Source organism: Hippocampus bargibanti, linkage group LG13 (genome assembly GCF_051943395.1).
Source record: "Hippocampus bargibanti isolate YZ-2025 linkage group LG13, ASM5194339v1, whole genome shotgun sequence".
Taxonomy (NCBI): Eukaryota; Metazoa; Chordata; class Actinopteri; order Syngnathiformes; family Syngnathidae; genus Hippocampus; species Hippocampus bargibanti.
This window is the reverse complement of record NC_142746.1, coordinates 21,695,175-21,709,992: the sequence shown is the minus strand read 5'-3', so window position 1 is coordinate 21,709,992 and position 14,818 is coordinate 21,695,175. Positions and strand designations below refer to the sequence as shown.

Sequence of the window (14,818 nt, the reverse complement as noted above, 5' to 3'; positions counted from 1 at the left end):
GAAGGAAAACTACATAAATAACGCGATGGTGAATCCTTGTGTGTCGCAGCTAATTGCGGTAACAGGCATAAAGAAGGTGTAAGTTGACATAAATTCCCAGTGGACAAATCAGCCCATTTCCTATAGAGCTTGTGCGCCATCTTGTGCATTTTCTGGGCGCTACATTGGACTCCAGACGGCTCGAATTAATACGGAAGGACTTCTTTAATCCATTGCAAACATTTATGCTTTCCTCTTCAGAACTACAGTAAAGTCTCGTTATATCAATATCGGTTATATCGATAGTACTGCTTATTACGATACTATTTCTATGAACGCAAGGAGAAAATTCACATGCCGCAGGATCGGATATATCGATAGTCCGGTTATATCGATATTTTTTCGGACTCCCGAGAATATCGATATAACCAGACTTTACTGTATTTGAATCATATTAACTGATAACTGGATGAGTAACAAGAAAGCATCTTCTCCAAATTTGAACTCTCTGAGGCCATTGTTTCGATTCTGGAGCAAGGCAGTTTGTGTGGGAGTATCCTGGCGATATCACGAACAAGGGGGCGGGACTTGCTGAATCTCGCCATTTCTGAGCTCATTTTGTGGCAGTTTTAACAATACATTTCATTTCTAAGCGCCTTTCAAAACTCTCAACGTCACTTTACAGTCACAAGATAAGTTTTTCCGTGGGTGAGCAGCGGCAGCCACACGCGCCAGCATTCACTCAACTCGGAAGAAACTTAAATAGATAGAAAGCTAGCTAGCTGGCTAATAGATGGCCAATAGCTCGCTAGCTGAATAGAAGACATTCAATGGATTTGGAAGAGTATATGACGATGCATCGGGTAAAAGGATTTACAATGCTTTAAGTTTTTACACGTTTTGTTCCGTTTTAGATGCTATAAAACGTTTTTCTGATGTCAGTTAGGAAACAAAAAAAGTAGCGTATTAGCCATGTCCCAATAGCAGCCCTGCTGTTTCGAAACCATCCATACGTTGTTGTCATGGCTATTCAAAGGGAATTAGCAATAACGCAGGGAAAAAAAAGAAAAGAAAAGGTGCTTGTAATTGATACGTATGAGGCAAAAGGGGGTGGGGAAGGTTCAGGTTGTCATCTTGCAACAGTTTAATCTAGCCTGTAGCTACGAGGACAAGTAAGGTGACACTCAAAGGAGTCGTTGCATTAGTTCTGCTTAGCTAACCGTGAATGCTAATTGCAGGAAGAACAAAGTCCCCTTTCCACCCTTGTTACCCCCACTTTTCCGTCTCTTGGTAGGTGGGGTGGACGAGCACGCGCCGCTTGACAGGTTTGCTCTGAGCTCATACAATAAAGAGTCTCGTTTTGGGAGTTGCACATGAAATTTTCCTGGAAAATGTTTTTTTAACTCATTCACTGCCATTCCCGAATGTATTCGGGAATTGAAAAGCATAACGTGGAGCGACATTCCGGAATTTAGTTGGGTTGTGTTTATTCATGCTTGGGTGCTGATAAAGTGCTGGCCATGGCCTCTGGCAATATTTTTTCTTTTCCACAAGGGGGCAGCATTTTCCTTTTTTCCATGTTAGCGCTTTTTTCAGCTTTAGCTGTTGTTAAAGCGCTATATAAATCAATATGGATTGCATTGTATTTTGAACATCCGCCCTCATTTCAAGCTCACATAACTCCAGGTCCATATAATTTAGGAATTAACTCTTTTTTTAGCCTAAGGTTTCTAACGCTGTCTTAAAGGTTTTTGTAGTCCTAAAACTCAATATTCCGTGGGTACTGCAATTTGACTGAAAATGACAAAAACATTCGCAATGGACTGGACACATTTCATCATCTGGCAGTGAATGAGTTAATAGCCCATGGAGAAAAATGTGGGTAATATGTGGGTGTTGCTCAGAAATTGTGTTCTAAAATCCAATTTTTATGAGTGGAATTGGGTATCCACTGGGCTAAACCCTTGTGCATCTAGTCCCCACCATCTAGCAAAAACGTGTGTGTGTGTGTGTGTGTGTGTGTGTATATATATATATATATCAAGTCAAGAATTGATACGGAAGGACTTTTTTAATCGATGTCAAACACGTGTGCTTTCCTCTTCAGAACTCTTTGAATCATATTCATAACTGGATGAGTAACAAGAAAGCATCTTCTCCCAATCTGAAGCCATTGTTTTGATTCTAGAGCAAGGCAAAGACGTCCTGGTGTGATGTCACGAACAAGGGGGCGGGACCTTCTGAAACTCGCCATTTCCGAGGCCATTTTGAAGTAGTTTTGGGACACTTTAACTCATTTTTATTGGTGTTTTGCATTCGACTAAAAAAATATCAGCCTGCATGTTTTGGCTATTTTCGATGCTATAAAACGTTTTTCTGATGTCAGATGGGAAACAAAAAAATGGTGTCGGTTGTCCTTTAAGGAACTAAACATTTTCCGTCAAACTAGGTCTGTCTATGTCAAAGTAAATCACGGCAACATGCTTCAAATCACCGCCATTCCTGTTTGCGTCACCCCCGCTTTTCTCCTCGTTGAACCGCCGCTACTTCACGTCTAATCGGAATCGACAAGATTACCGTATAATAAAGGACGTGGCAGTCCTCGCCGAGCCCAATGTTGAGATTGGTACAACCTCGCAGTCGGGAGGAGAGTTTTCTCCATGATTGCGGCGGGGCTTTAAGGTTAGCGACTAATTTCGCGCTTGTTACCCGCCGAGAGGACGACATCCGGTTACCCCCGCAGCACCTCCACCTTCGCCGCCGCCGCCACGCAACCCCCTCTCGCTGTTTACCAACAGGGAACAGTACAAGCTGTTATACTGTAGTGATCATCAGCTCTTCCCTGACGAGTGATTATCAGTAATTACCCGTCTCACCCCCCCTACCACCTCCCATCCCACACCCCTCTTTCTCCCACCGGCTATTAGCCTAACTGGCTGTTGTGAAGCAAAGAGGAGGTGTGCCGAGAACAAGGCAGGCTTTTATGGACTCCCCACCGGCGCCACTCCATTTTGAAAATTATCAGGTCCGCCTCTTTGCTTTTTTATTCTTGGGAAGTTGCCGTAAGCGCAACCCTCCCTCTTTGGCGAGATGCACTGTGTACTTACGGGGGTCACGGAGGGGTGATCAAGAGGTCCTAAAGATAGTCTTTTCGCAGAGTCTGCGTGTGGAAATAACACGTATCACTTCGCCAATGTCGGGCATTCATTGACTTTAAAGGACAAGCGACACCATTTTTTTTTTGTTTCCTAACTGACTTCAGAAAAAGGTTTGAGAGCATCTAAAATAGCCAAAACACGCAGGCTGATATTTTGAGTCAAATGCAAACCACCAATAAAAATGAGTGAAAGTGTCCCAAAAGTACTTCAAAATGACCTCGGAAATGGCGAGTTTTAGAAGGTCCCGCCCCCTTGTTCGTGACGTCACGGCAATACGTCTTGCCTTGCTCGAGAATCACAACAATGGCTTCAGATTGGGAGAAGATGCCTTCTTGTTACTGTCACGGTTTGCGAGGTGGTGATGGCGGGTGTGGATCCCAAAAAGCAGGCAGGAGGGAGTAGGAGGTTGTTTGACAAATTGTATTAAAATAAAGGTCAGCAGGAACAAAATGTAAAGCATCAAAATCATCTGAATGGAAAAAATACAAAGTAGCAAAAGAAGACCAAAAGTAAAAGTCCGCCAAGGTTAAACAAACACATACACAACGCATGCAGCAAACAAGCAGCAAACAATGAACTGACACCGGATGGTCGTGCCGGGTGTCCTTTTAAGTGTCAGTGATTAAACGACCAGCACCTGCGAGGCTGCAGGCAGGGCTGACGTCGCTACCCGTTGGTCGCCAATCTGATCGGGACGACCAGCACCTGTGCAGGTGCAGGCGGGGCCGACAGCGCCCCCCGTTGGTCGCCAACCAGATCATGACAGTTACTCATCCAGTTATGAATATGATTCAAATAGTTCTGAAGAGGAAAACATAAATGTTTGGAATCGATTAAAGAAGTCCTTCCGTATCAATTCGAGTTGTCTGGACTCCAATGTAGCGTCCCAGAAAATGCACAAGATGGCGCACAAGCTCCGTTGTAAATTTGTCTAAACGTACACCTTCTTTATGCGTGTTGCCGCAATTGGTAGTCTTGGTGCGACACACAATGATTCACCATCACGTTATTTATGTAATTTTCCTTCTAATTTCGCGATCAACACTGTGTTTTCAGATGAAAAAAAGTACCCAAAATGCCTTGTGTGTCGCTTTGTCGGTCAAATATTATTGTGTTTGGGTGTTTTTTTTTTTTTGACAAAGATTTGACAATTCACTGGTACCTTTACTGACAAAATGAATTGGTTCCGTAAGAAATTCCTTAACTAGAAAAATTTGGAAACCGAGACGCAATTTTCATTGAAATGCCCTAATCCGTTCCAAGGCGTTACAAAATTCAGACATAAGAAACATAAGAAACCAGTAAAGAACTTTGAACTATGACCCCATTATTTTTTTTTTCTTATACTTGCACCACTATGCCACAAATGCAAATTGTGCCACTTGAGATTGCCAACAAACAATACAAATATTATTGTTTTGGGGTGTTTTCTGGGACAAATATTTCACTATACCGTGATACCTTTACTGACAAAATGAATTGGTTCTGTAAGAAATTCCTTAAGTAGAAAAAATTGCAAACCGAGACGCATTTTTCATTGAAATGCCCTAATCCGTTCCAAGGCGCTACAAAATTCAGACATTAAAAAAACAGTAAATAAGTTTGAACTATGTCCTCATCTCTATTTTTCTTCTACGTGCGGCGCCAAATTATGCCTTTTGAGATAGAAAAAAAAAAAATATATGAATTGCGACGTTCGAACCACGCAGTGTAAAATCCAGCCTGAATGAATCTTAAACAGGAACGTCTCCAAGTGATGCAGTTGTATATTTGTGTGTAATCCGCCAAGTGTTCGCTCAAAATGTCAGAAGCTAACAAAGTCGTCGAAAAAAAACACTTTCAATATGCCATTTGTTAATAATTTTATGATTATTAACGACCGCCGCCTTTGGTCGTCTGCGGTATTTATTACGACGTTACAGCAGGAACGAATGGGATCACACACACACACACACACACACACACACACACACACACACACACACACACACACACACACACGTACACACACTGACGTAGACATGAGGCCATCACTCAGCGAGCGACGGTGTGCGACATTGAGATTTTATTGATCGCGTCACTCGCCGATAATATGATGCACGTCACAGTTGACAACGTCGCAAGAAAGGAGGCGCTACGCGCGCCTAATGAAAGTGTTTAGGGGGGTGAGATGGATGTTGTTTTCTACTACATTAACTTTGCAAATGGCTGCCGGCCACACACACACACACACATACACGTATACACAAAGTTGTCTGTGACATTAAGACAAAAATCCCTCCAAAGCGTTAAAAATACGCACGCGTAGAATTTGAAATATGAAAGGCAAGAAAAATGGAATGAAAATCTTCTTAGCGTCACACACAACAGCGCTTTTGGCAAAAACATGAGGTCATTTAAAAAATGTCCGCCGATGGTGCCGATGACAGATGAGGCTCCAAAATGAGTAATCTTACATAATAATATGCTCATGTGTCTTGATAAGAGCAAAGTCGGAACAAGCAGGGCGGCCTATGAACGGCAGAATTGATATTGAAGCCCCCCCGCCACCGCCATGCTCAAAATATGCCGACCGAATGGCTAATTTGCCAGCTATATCTTCTTTAACGACGCCATTACCGCCGTAGCAAAGCAAGCCGTGGAGAGAAAAAAAAAAAAGTGGTTGGCATGTGTGCCCTGCAGTCAAAGTGTCTCAGGTTCGAATCTCGGCTCGGCAAATGAATGGTAAAAGGATACATTTATTTTTTTCACCTGTTTATTTATTTCGACTGTGTAAGCTCTCAGTCGTACAGGAGTGGTCCATCGAAGAAAAGATGTTTATTTATGTATTTATTTGGTTATTTATGTGTTTGTTTGTCTATGTATGTATATATTTATTTATCGAGTTATTTATTCATCAGTTTATTCATTTATCTGCCGGTATATTTATTTTTGTATTTATTTATTTATTTGTCTATTCATTTATCTATGTATTTAGTGATTTATTTAATTATTATTTTGTTATTCACCTGTTTATTTAATTATTTTTTTGATTAGTTTATGTATTTATTCATCTAGTTATTTATTTATTCATCTGTTTATTTATCTGTTTGTCTATTTATTTATTTATGTTTTCATTTATTTATTTGTCTATTTATTTATGTATTTATTTTTTTTAATGTTTTAATGTCTTTATTTTTATTTATTTCTTTATTTTTGTCCATTTATTTATGTATTTATGTATGTCTATTTATTTATTTATTTATGTCTATTTATTTATGTATTTATTATGTATTTAATTATGTATTTATTTCTGTATTTATGTATGGATTTATTTATTTATTTATTTTTATTTATTTGTTTATTTTTGTCCATTTATTTATGTATTTATTTATGTGTATTTATTTATTTATTTATTTATGTCTATTTATTTGTTTATTTTTATGTATGTATTTTTATTTATTTGTTTATTTTTGTCCATTTATTTATGTATTTATGTATTTATTTATGTCTATTTATTTATTTATTTATTCACGTTTATGTGTAATTCGTGTATTTATGTATTTATTTATGTATTTAATTATGTATTTATGTATTTAATTATATATTTATTTACGTATTTATGTATTTATGTATGTACATATTTGTATATTTATGTATTTACTTATTTATGTATTTAGTTATCTATCTAGTTATTTATATATTTATTCACCTGTTTATTCATGTATTTATTTAACCTATCTATTTATTTATCTCATTTGTTTATCTGTTTGTACATGTTTTTATTTATTTATGTATGTATTTTTAGTGGGACTTTAAAGGTGAATATCAAAATGGCCGTCTTTCGCATTCATCTCAAAAATGGCTCCCGATTTCTACAAATGTGGAGCCCCCTTCGGTTAACAGTCCAAGGTAGATCTCGCATCTCGTGTCCGTACATTAACTGCCTTTCTGTTGTTGACAATTAATTAAAGCTTTTGAGTCAATAGCGAGGGGGGGGGGGGGGGGCGTCATGGCTAAAGAACTCCGTTCGCTCGGCGTTTATGGGTCCCCGCAGTCGTGGCTTTTGGCGAAGGGGGAGGCGTGGATGGCGGCCCATCCATCTCCAGTCAATGACTCCCGCACTCAATTATTGATAAGACAAAAGATCTTCTGCGACATCATGAGCGCCTTTTAATGTGACGGTAACCCCCCCCCCCCCACCCTTTTTTTAAAAATATCTTTTTTACACGAGGCCTCATCAAAAGGCAGAGATAAATTTTGAGTGAAGAGGTCTCACTCCCGCCACCCCAATGCCTGAAAGGGAACCACAAAAGTGAGACTCAAAGAAAAGACGGAATAGGAAGGGGGGTTATGAGGGGAGGGGGGGGGGGGGGGGGTTGTTGACGCTAATGCGTCCGTCTGTCTGTCTGTAAGGTAGAAAGCGAGAGAGTGAGGGGAGAGAGAAAAGGAACTGGTACTCGACAGGACAAAAGAACTCAAAGGTGTGCACTCGGCATCCGGTAATTGGCAAAAAAAGAAGCGCCATTTTGTTTTGGGGGGGGGACGGGGACGTGATTTCCTGTCTTTTTACCGCTGCCGTCGCTTTTAATAGGCGGCCGATGGGAGGGGGGGGGGGGGGTAGGGGGGCTATTCTCCGCCAACCTGTCTGGCTACACCAAAATGAGGGGGTGGGGAGCAGCATTAAGCATCTTCCCCTTTTGCGCCATTCTCCTCCTTGAATAGCTCAAAGGCCTTTAGCTTTAATCATTTCGGGATCAGACTCGCTCTAAATAAGCCAAGCCATTTTCTGCACTCAATTACTCCCCTGAAAAAAAAGAAAGGATTCAGGTAGGGTGAGAAGGAGAACATTGTGAAGCGTCTTTCGGCGCAGCCCACCAAATGCTTTTCAATGCCTCCCAAAAAGGATCCCATTTTTTTTTTTCTCGAATGAAAAACCGGTAATAAGAGATAGTTCCCGCTATAACAAAATGTTTACGGCTCGCTCGCCCGCTCTTCGCCGAGTAAATCGTTGAAGAGGGTGAATAAAGAAGACGCCGAAAAGGGGAGGGCGGAGGTGGCGATTCCGCCCCCATGTCTGCTTTCAACAGCCCCCCCCCCCCCAAAAAAAAAAAATGCTTCACTCCCAAAAAAGGTACAGTGACACCTTAGCTTACAAACTTAATTGGTTCACGAACAGAGTGTGTAAGACGAAAAGTGTGTATCCCAAAAATGTATTTCCCATAGGAAACCATTAACATGACAATAATCCGTTCCCAGGTTCCCATAAACATTCTAATTTTCTAAGCCTTAAAAGAATGTACATAAACAAATAGAACCAAATAAACAAACAGATAATTAAAAAAAACAATTAATTATTTAAATAAATAGAACGAAATAGATCAACAAATAATGAAATAAGAACCCAAATAATTTATTAAATAAGAGAATAATCCATTCCCAGGTCCCCATAAAACATAATTTTCTGTATTATTTTATTTGTATGTATGTATTTATATGTAGTATTTTTTTGTATTATTTTTATTAATATTTTTTTATTAGAATAATAATTATTTTTATTGTTACTACTACTACTACTACTACTGATTATTATTATTATTATTATTATTATTATTATGATGATGATGATGATTATTATTATTATTATTATTACTACTACTACTACTACTACTACAACTACTACTACAACTACTACTGACACTACTACTACTATTACTATTACTATTACTATTACTATCACTATTACTATTCTTCTTCTTATTATTATTATTATTACTACTACTATTCTTCTTGTTCTTCTTGGTGTTGTTGTTGTTGTTCTTCTTCTTAATAATAATAATAATAATAATAATAATAATAATATTATTACTATTCTTCTTCTTCTTATTATTATTATTATTATTACTATTCTTCTTGTTCTTCTTCTTGTTGTTGTTGTTCTTCTTCTTCTTAATAATCATAATAATAATAATAATAATAATAATAATAATAATAATATTACTATTACTATTCTTCTTCTTATTATTATGATTATTATTATCCGAATTGGTCATTAGTCCAAACATGAAATATCAGGCGACGGGCTAAAATGAGGCCAGCGCTTGAGGCGACTTTATAAAATATATGCAGGAAGTGCATCTAAACACACACACACACACACACACACACACACACACACACACACACACACACACACACACACACACACACACACACACACACACACACACACACACACACACACGCACTCTTTCCCTAAACAGCATTGAATCCATAAGCATGAGCTTTGGGATTGATAAAAAGCCACCCCACTTTTTTTTTGTTCGGTTGCCCAAATTGCCGTCCTAAACGTCGGCCAGTAGATACAAATCAAGTGTGAACACCAACAGAGGTCAATAAAGCACATCCACGCTAATATAATGTGATTGATTTGCCTCCGCGTTGGTGATTACACAAAAAAAAAAGAAATGGTTGATGGTTAATCATAATGGCTCAGGGCGAGCACTTTATTCGGGCGCGCTCCCCCCCCCCCCCCCCCTTTAGCCTCTTAGCAGGCCGCCGATGGTCAGACAGGGTCAACGTGACACGCGTGATGAAAGCCGCAAAGGGCGACATGGGAGCGGGGGGGGGGGGGGGGGGTTATGCTGGAATTACGCTCGGTCGTTTCGAAATTTCAGGACCTCAACATGGACATAATACCGATAAATTGCAAGTAAACAAGCAGATAAGATGAACACTTTTCATTGGAAATATTGACCGCCCACAAATCCAGTTTTTGACTGCTGATTTCATTTGATTAAAAGAAAAAAGACGCTTATTAATCATGACAAAATTCAAATTGCTGCAAATTTCCCCATTGTGGGACGAATAAAGGTTTTCTGATTCGGATTCGGATAAATACAAAAAAATAACACGACAACAGCAATATAGTACTTAATAATAGCAAATGGGAGCGTTCTGGTCTGATACTAGATTGATATTGGTTACCAGTTCGATATCACCCCTCGCCAAACATTATTAAATGATACCAATTTACATCCAAAAATTATACAATATTATCACTCATATAGAAATAGTACCATTCCAGACTCTACTGCTGCTTCCGAATGTATTTTATTTATTTTATTTTTTATTTTATGTTATTGTATTTTATTTTATTGACGCACAATGCACTGTCATTTTTTTCCCGCTGAAATTAACATAAAATAATTCTTCCTGTTGCTTATTATTCTTCTTGGTTGAATAGTATCACTTGATTGAATATCTTTTAACTTTTCATATTCAAAAATAAGTAAAAGCGGGTATCATTTCAGCTGGTATCGTATCAGATTGATATCGAGCGGGACTCTGGGCTCCGGTATCGTATTAAAATAACTAAAATAAATACACGAATAAATAACTAACTATATAAATAAACAAACAAACAAACAAACAAACAAACAAATAAATAAATAAATAAATAAATAAATAAATAAATTGTTGATAGTTAATAAATAACATTTTCTTCTTCAAATAAATAAATGAATAAATAACTAAATAAATAAAAAATCATCTTTTCCTGAAATAAAGAAAATAAACACATGAATAAATAAAGATTCAAATAAATAAAAAAAACAAATAAATAAATAAAAACAAATAAATAAATAAATAATAACTAAAATTATAAATACATATCTCAATATAAAAATAAATAATAAATAAATAAAATGTTTTTTTTCTTTAAATAAATGAAATAAATATACAAATAAATACATTAATAACAAATAAATAAATACATTAATTCATAAATTAATAAATACAGTAAAGTCTCGTCATATCGATATTCTCGGGAGTCGGAAAAAATATCGATATAACCGGGACTATCGATATATCCGATCCCCCTTGCGTTCATGGAAATAGAATCGTAATAAGCGGTACTATCGATATAACCGATATCGATATAACGAGACTTTACTGTACATAAATAAGAAAGACCCACTTTCAGTCATATCCAAAATATAATATCATCCAACTATTTTAGTGGCTCCCAAACGCCTACAAGTATTATTTTATTGATTTAAAAAACCAAAAGCACATTGTCAACAACAAGATGCATCAAGCCAAGATGTCCAAAGTGGACAAAAGGAAGGTATGCCTGATTTGAAGCTTTGAAAAGATGAATCGTTAATAAAAATAATAATAATTTAAAAAATCTGAGTCAGCCAAGCACCTTTTTAAAAAAGCGAGTCCGAGTGATCGCGGTGGTCTTTGCTAAAGATGATCATGAACAAAGCCTGCAGCTATCTGAGGTGTTAATTAAACCTACAAGCCTTTTTATGAATACATTTAAACAGCCACTTAATACGCCCTGCGTTTTAGCGCATATTTTGCGCCATTGCCTTCTTATTTCTTTGAAAGAAGAGGACAAAAAAAAAAAAAACAAACAAGTGAGTGTTTGCTGAAAAGAAGGCGAGTGTTGACTTTTAATAGGCGAGCTTCGTTAATGGAACGACACTAATTAGCGCAAAGGCTGACGAGGTCGCACAAAAGGGGTCGCCGCCCGCTCTAAAGACGCCCGCCGTTGACATTTGCTCGGAAAGGCGACGCATTGCAGGGATGCCAAGGTGCTTCGGCGGGCGGGGTGGTCCGAAACGCTGGAGACTGTTGGCTCAGAAACAACCTTGAAGGTCGGTTTGGGTTTGTTTGGGTTGTTTTTTTTTTTTTTTTTTTCCAGATAGATTTTTAACCTTGTAGACAGATAATAATAATAATAATACATTTCATTTTAAGCGCCTTTCAAAGCTCTCAAGGGCACTTTACAGTCACAGACAAGCATAGGGACTATAATAAATAAAATACAATCACAAATAGAATACAATAAGTAAAATAAAGTTATAAATAGTAACAAGGGAATCTAATCTAATGTAATCCAATCTAAAAACCACAATATGAAATCCCGCCAAACTAAATGACTAAACAAAACTTCTTAATTGGATCGTATGATTTTTATTTTTCCAAATCGGCCAAAAACATACAATTTAAATAAATGTCCTCTTGAAATGCAATTATACATTATTTTATTTATTATTATTACATAATATAATATGTAATAATATAATATAATATAATATATAAATATAATATAATATAATATAATATAATATAATAATAATCAGTTATTTGTTTCTGTTTTTGTTTTTTTGTCTTGTGAGAAAAAAAGTCACAGGATATTTTTTATTTTATTTTTATATAGAAAGGCGCTTAGAAATTAAATGTATTAAATGTATTATTATTATTATTATTATTATTATTATTATAGAATTAGTAGTAGTAGTATAATTATTATATTATGTATGTATATGTATGTAATATTTATATAAATGTAATATATTACATCTGTATTTTTTTCTGTAATATTGCATATATATAATTTTGTATTTAATTTTTTGGGTGTATATATATATATATATATATATATATATATATATATATATATAACAGCTGTTGTGAAAGCGCAATATGAATCAGGAAGTATTGTATTGTATTGTATTCTATTCTATTAAGTAGTCCAATAATAAGTTCTGTTATTCATTAATTATATATGTTTTTATATATCTAACAATGATTTTTTTTTTAATTCCACCAAATAATGGCTTCGGCTTTGGGCTCAAAAAAATAAAAAAATAAAAGGGTCATATTCTCTATTACACAGCGTAAACACACACACACACACACACACAATCACCCAGGATCTATTCTCCTTGTACTTGTCACACTCACTAGTTCAAGTCAAGTGACTTGTGTGTGTGTGTGTGTCCTTTAACCCCCCCCCCCCCCACCTGGATGTCGGCCCTCCATTTTAAGATCGCCGATAAGAATACAGACACTTGTTGTTCACGTCTATTCCATTGCAACCTGAGTTAGCGTTTGCTAAGTGGAATTCTTGCTAGGTGTGTTCGCGTGTCCAAAATAGACAAGTGGACATTGAAACGCAAACATCTTAACAGGTAACAAGACCCTCTGCCATAATTTTTTTCTTCCTGGGGGGGGAATTTGGAAACAGCGCAGCACGTTTTTTTTTGGGGGGGGGGGGGTTGCAATATCCTGGTCCTCCTCTACCTACCTACCTACCTTCCTTCCTTCCTCCTTCTCCCCTGGGGAGTGAGCCATTGATCTACCGCCTAGCGAACAGTGTCTCCAGTGTCAGGAGAAAGAATTCCCGGGGGGTGGGGGGGGGGTTGCTTTTCTGTCGTTACCTTGTATTTGCCGCAGTTTGGCCTTCCCCAACTGGACTTCCCAGTGGCATCGGGCAACGGCCGATGAACAACAAGTGCTTTGTAGTCCGGAATTCGCATGGAGGCCAGAAGTAGCGATGGAGACGAAAGTCACCTGGTCTATCTCCGCAGCAGCTATGTGATGCGTACCTGCCAAAAAGAAAGAAAAAGAAAAAAAAAGACAGAAATAAGTGTGAGATGATAGGAAGTAATGCGGCGGGCGACGCAAAAATAAAATTGGCCTTTTTGGACTTGGTTACATAACACCCAAAAAAGTTTGGTGGAAAAAAATGTTGATCAGCAAATAATCGATCAATTAGTTACAGCAATATTTCATGAAAAAATAAAATAAAATTGGAGCCTCTTCACACTTTTGACAGTGTAAGATATGACAGATAGAATAACTTTGTTTCATTTAAAATTGAAAGATTTAGGAAAACTGTGCTTTATTTATTTGGTTCTATTTCTTTGTTTATTTGTTTATGAATTAATGTATTTAAATCAACATGTATTTATTAATGTGTTAATATATTTACATATTTATTTATTTAATTAAGAATGTATGTATTTATTTATTTATGGATGCATTTATGTAATTATTTATTTATTTAATAATTTATTTATTTATGGATGTATTTATTTTTATTGATGGATGTATTTATTTATGTATTCATGTATTTGTTTATTGAAGTAATTATTCATTTATTTATTTAAATAATTATGTGTTGTTTTTTTATTTGGTCGTATTTGTATATTAATTTGTTTATTTTTATTGTTTATTTATTACATTTTATGTATTCATTTAATTAATTATTTGGGTTTGTATTTAATTATTTGTTGATTTATTTGGTTGAATTTATTTAAACAATTATTTTTTTTCGTTTATGATGTGTTTATTTATTTGGTTGTATTTGTTTATTTTCATTGTTTATTACATTTTATGTATTCATTTAATTAATTATTTGGGTTTTTATTTCATTATTTGTTGATTAATTTGGTTGTATTTATTTAAACAATGAATTGTTTTTCATTTAATTATCTGTTTATTTATTTGGTTCTATTTATTGTTTATTTATTACATTTTGTGTATTTATTTAATTATTTGGGTTTTTATTTAATTATTTGTTGATTTATTTGGTTGTATTTATTTAAACAATTGTTTTTTTATTTAATTATCTGTTTATTTATTTTGTTCTGTTTGTTGATGTACATTGTTTTAAGGCTCAGAAAATTAGAAAGAAGAAAATTTTGTTTAATGAGGACCTGGGAACGGATTATTCTCATTTTAATGGTTTCCTATGGGAAATTAATTTTTGGGATACACACTTTTCTTTAGAGGGGAAAAAAAAGTCAGCTCCCATTTCCGGCTCCTTGTTAGGAGCCGGCTCTCCTCGTTCACTTCAGAGATCCGACTCTAAGAACCGGTGCGTTTGCGAATGACACATCACT

At 36.1% G+C, this 14,818-nt stretch overlaps 1 long non-coding RNA gene across 1 annotated transcript in view; it reads right to left on the bottom strand.

Moving 5' to 3' along the window:
- Window positions 1-13,428: 13,428 nt before the first annotated feature.
- Window positions 13,429-14,818, bottom strand: part of LOC148889715 (uncharacterized) — a 79,439-nt gene continuing 78,049 nt past the window's right edge. The window contains exon 4 of the long non-coding RNA XR_016116869.1: window positions 13,429-13,519. This is a non-coding gene — a long non-coding RNA (uncharacterized LOC148889715). The remainder of the gene's footprint in view (window positions 13,520-14,818) is intronic.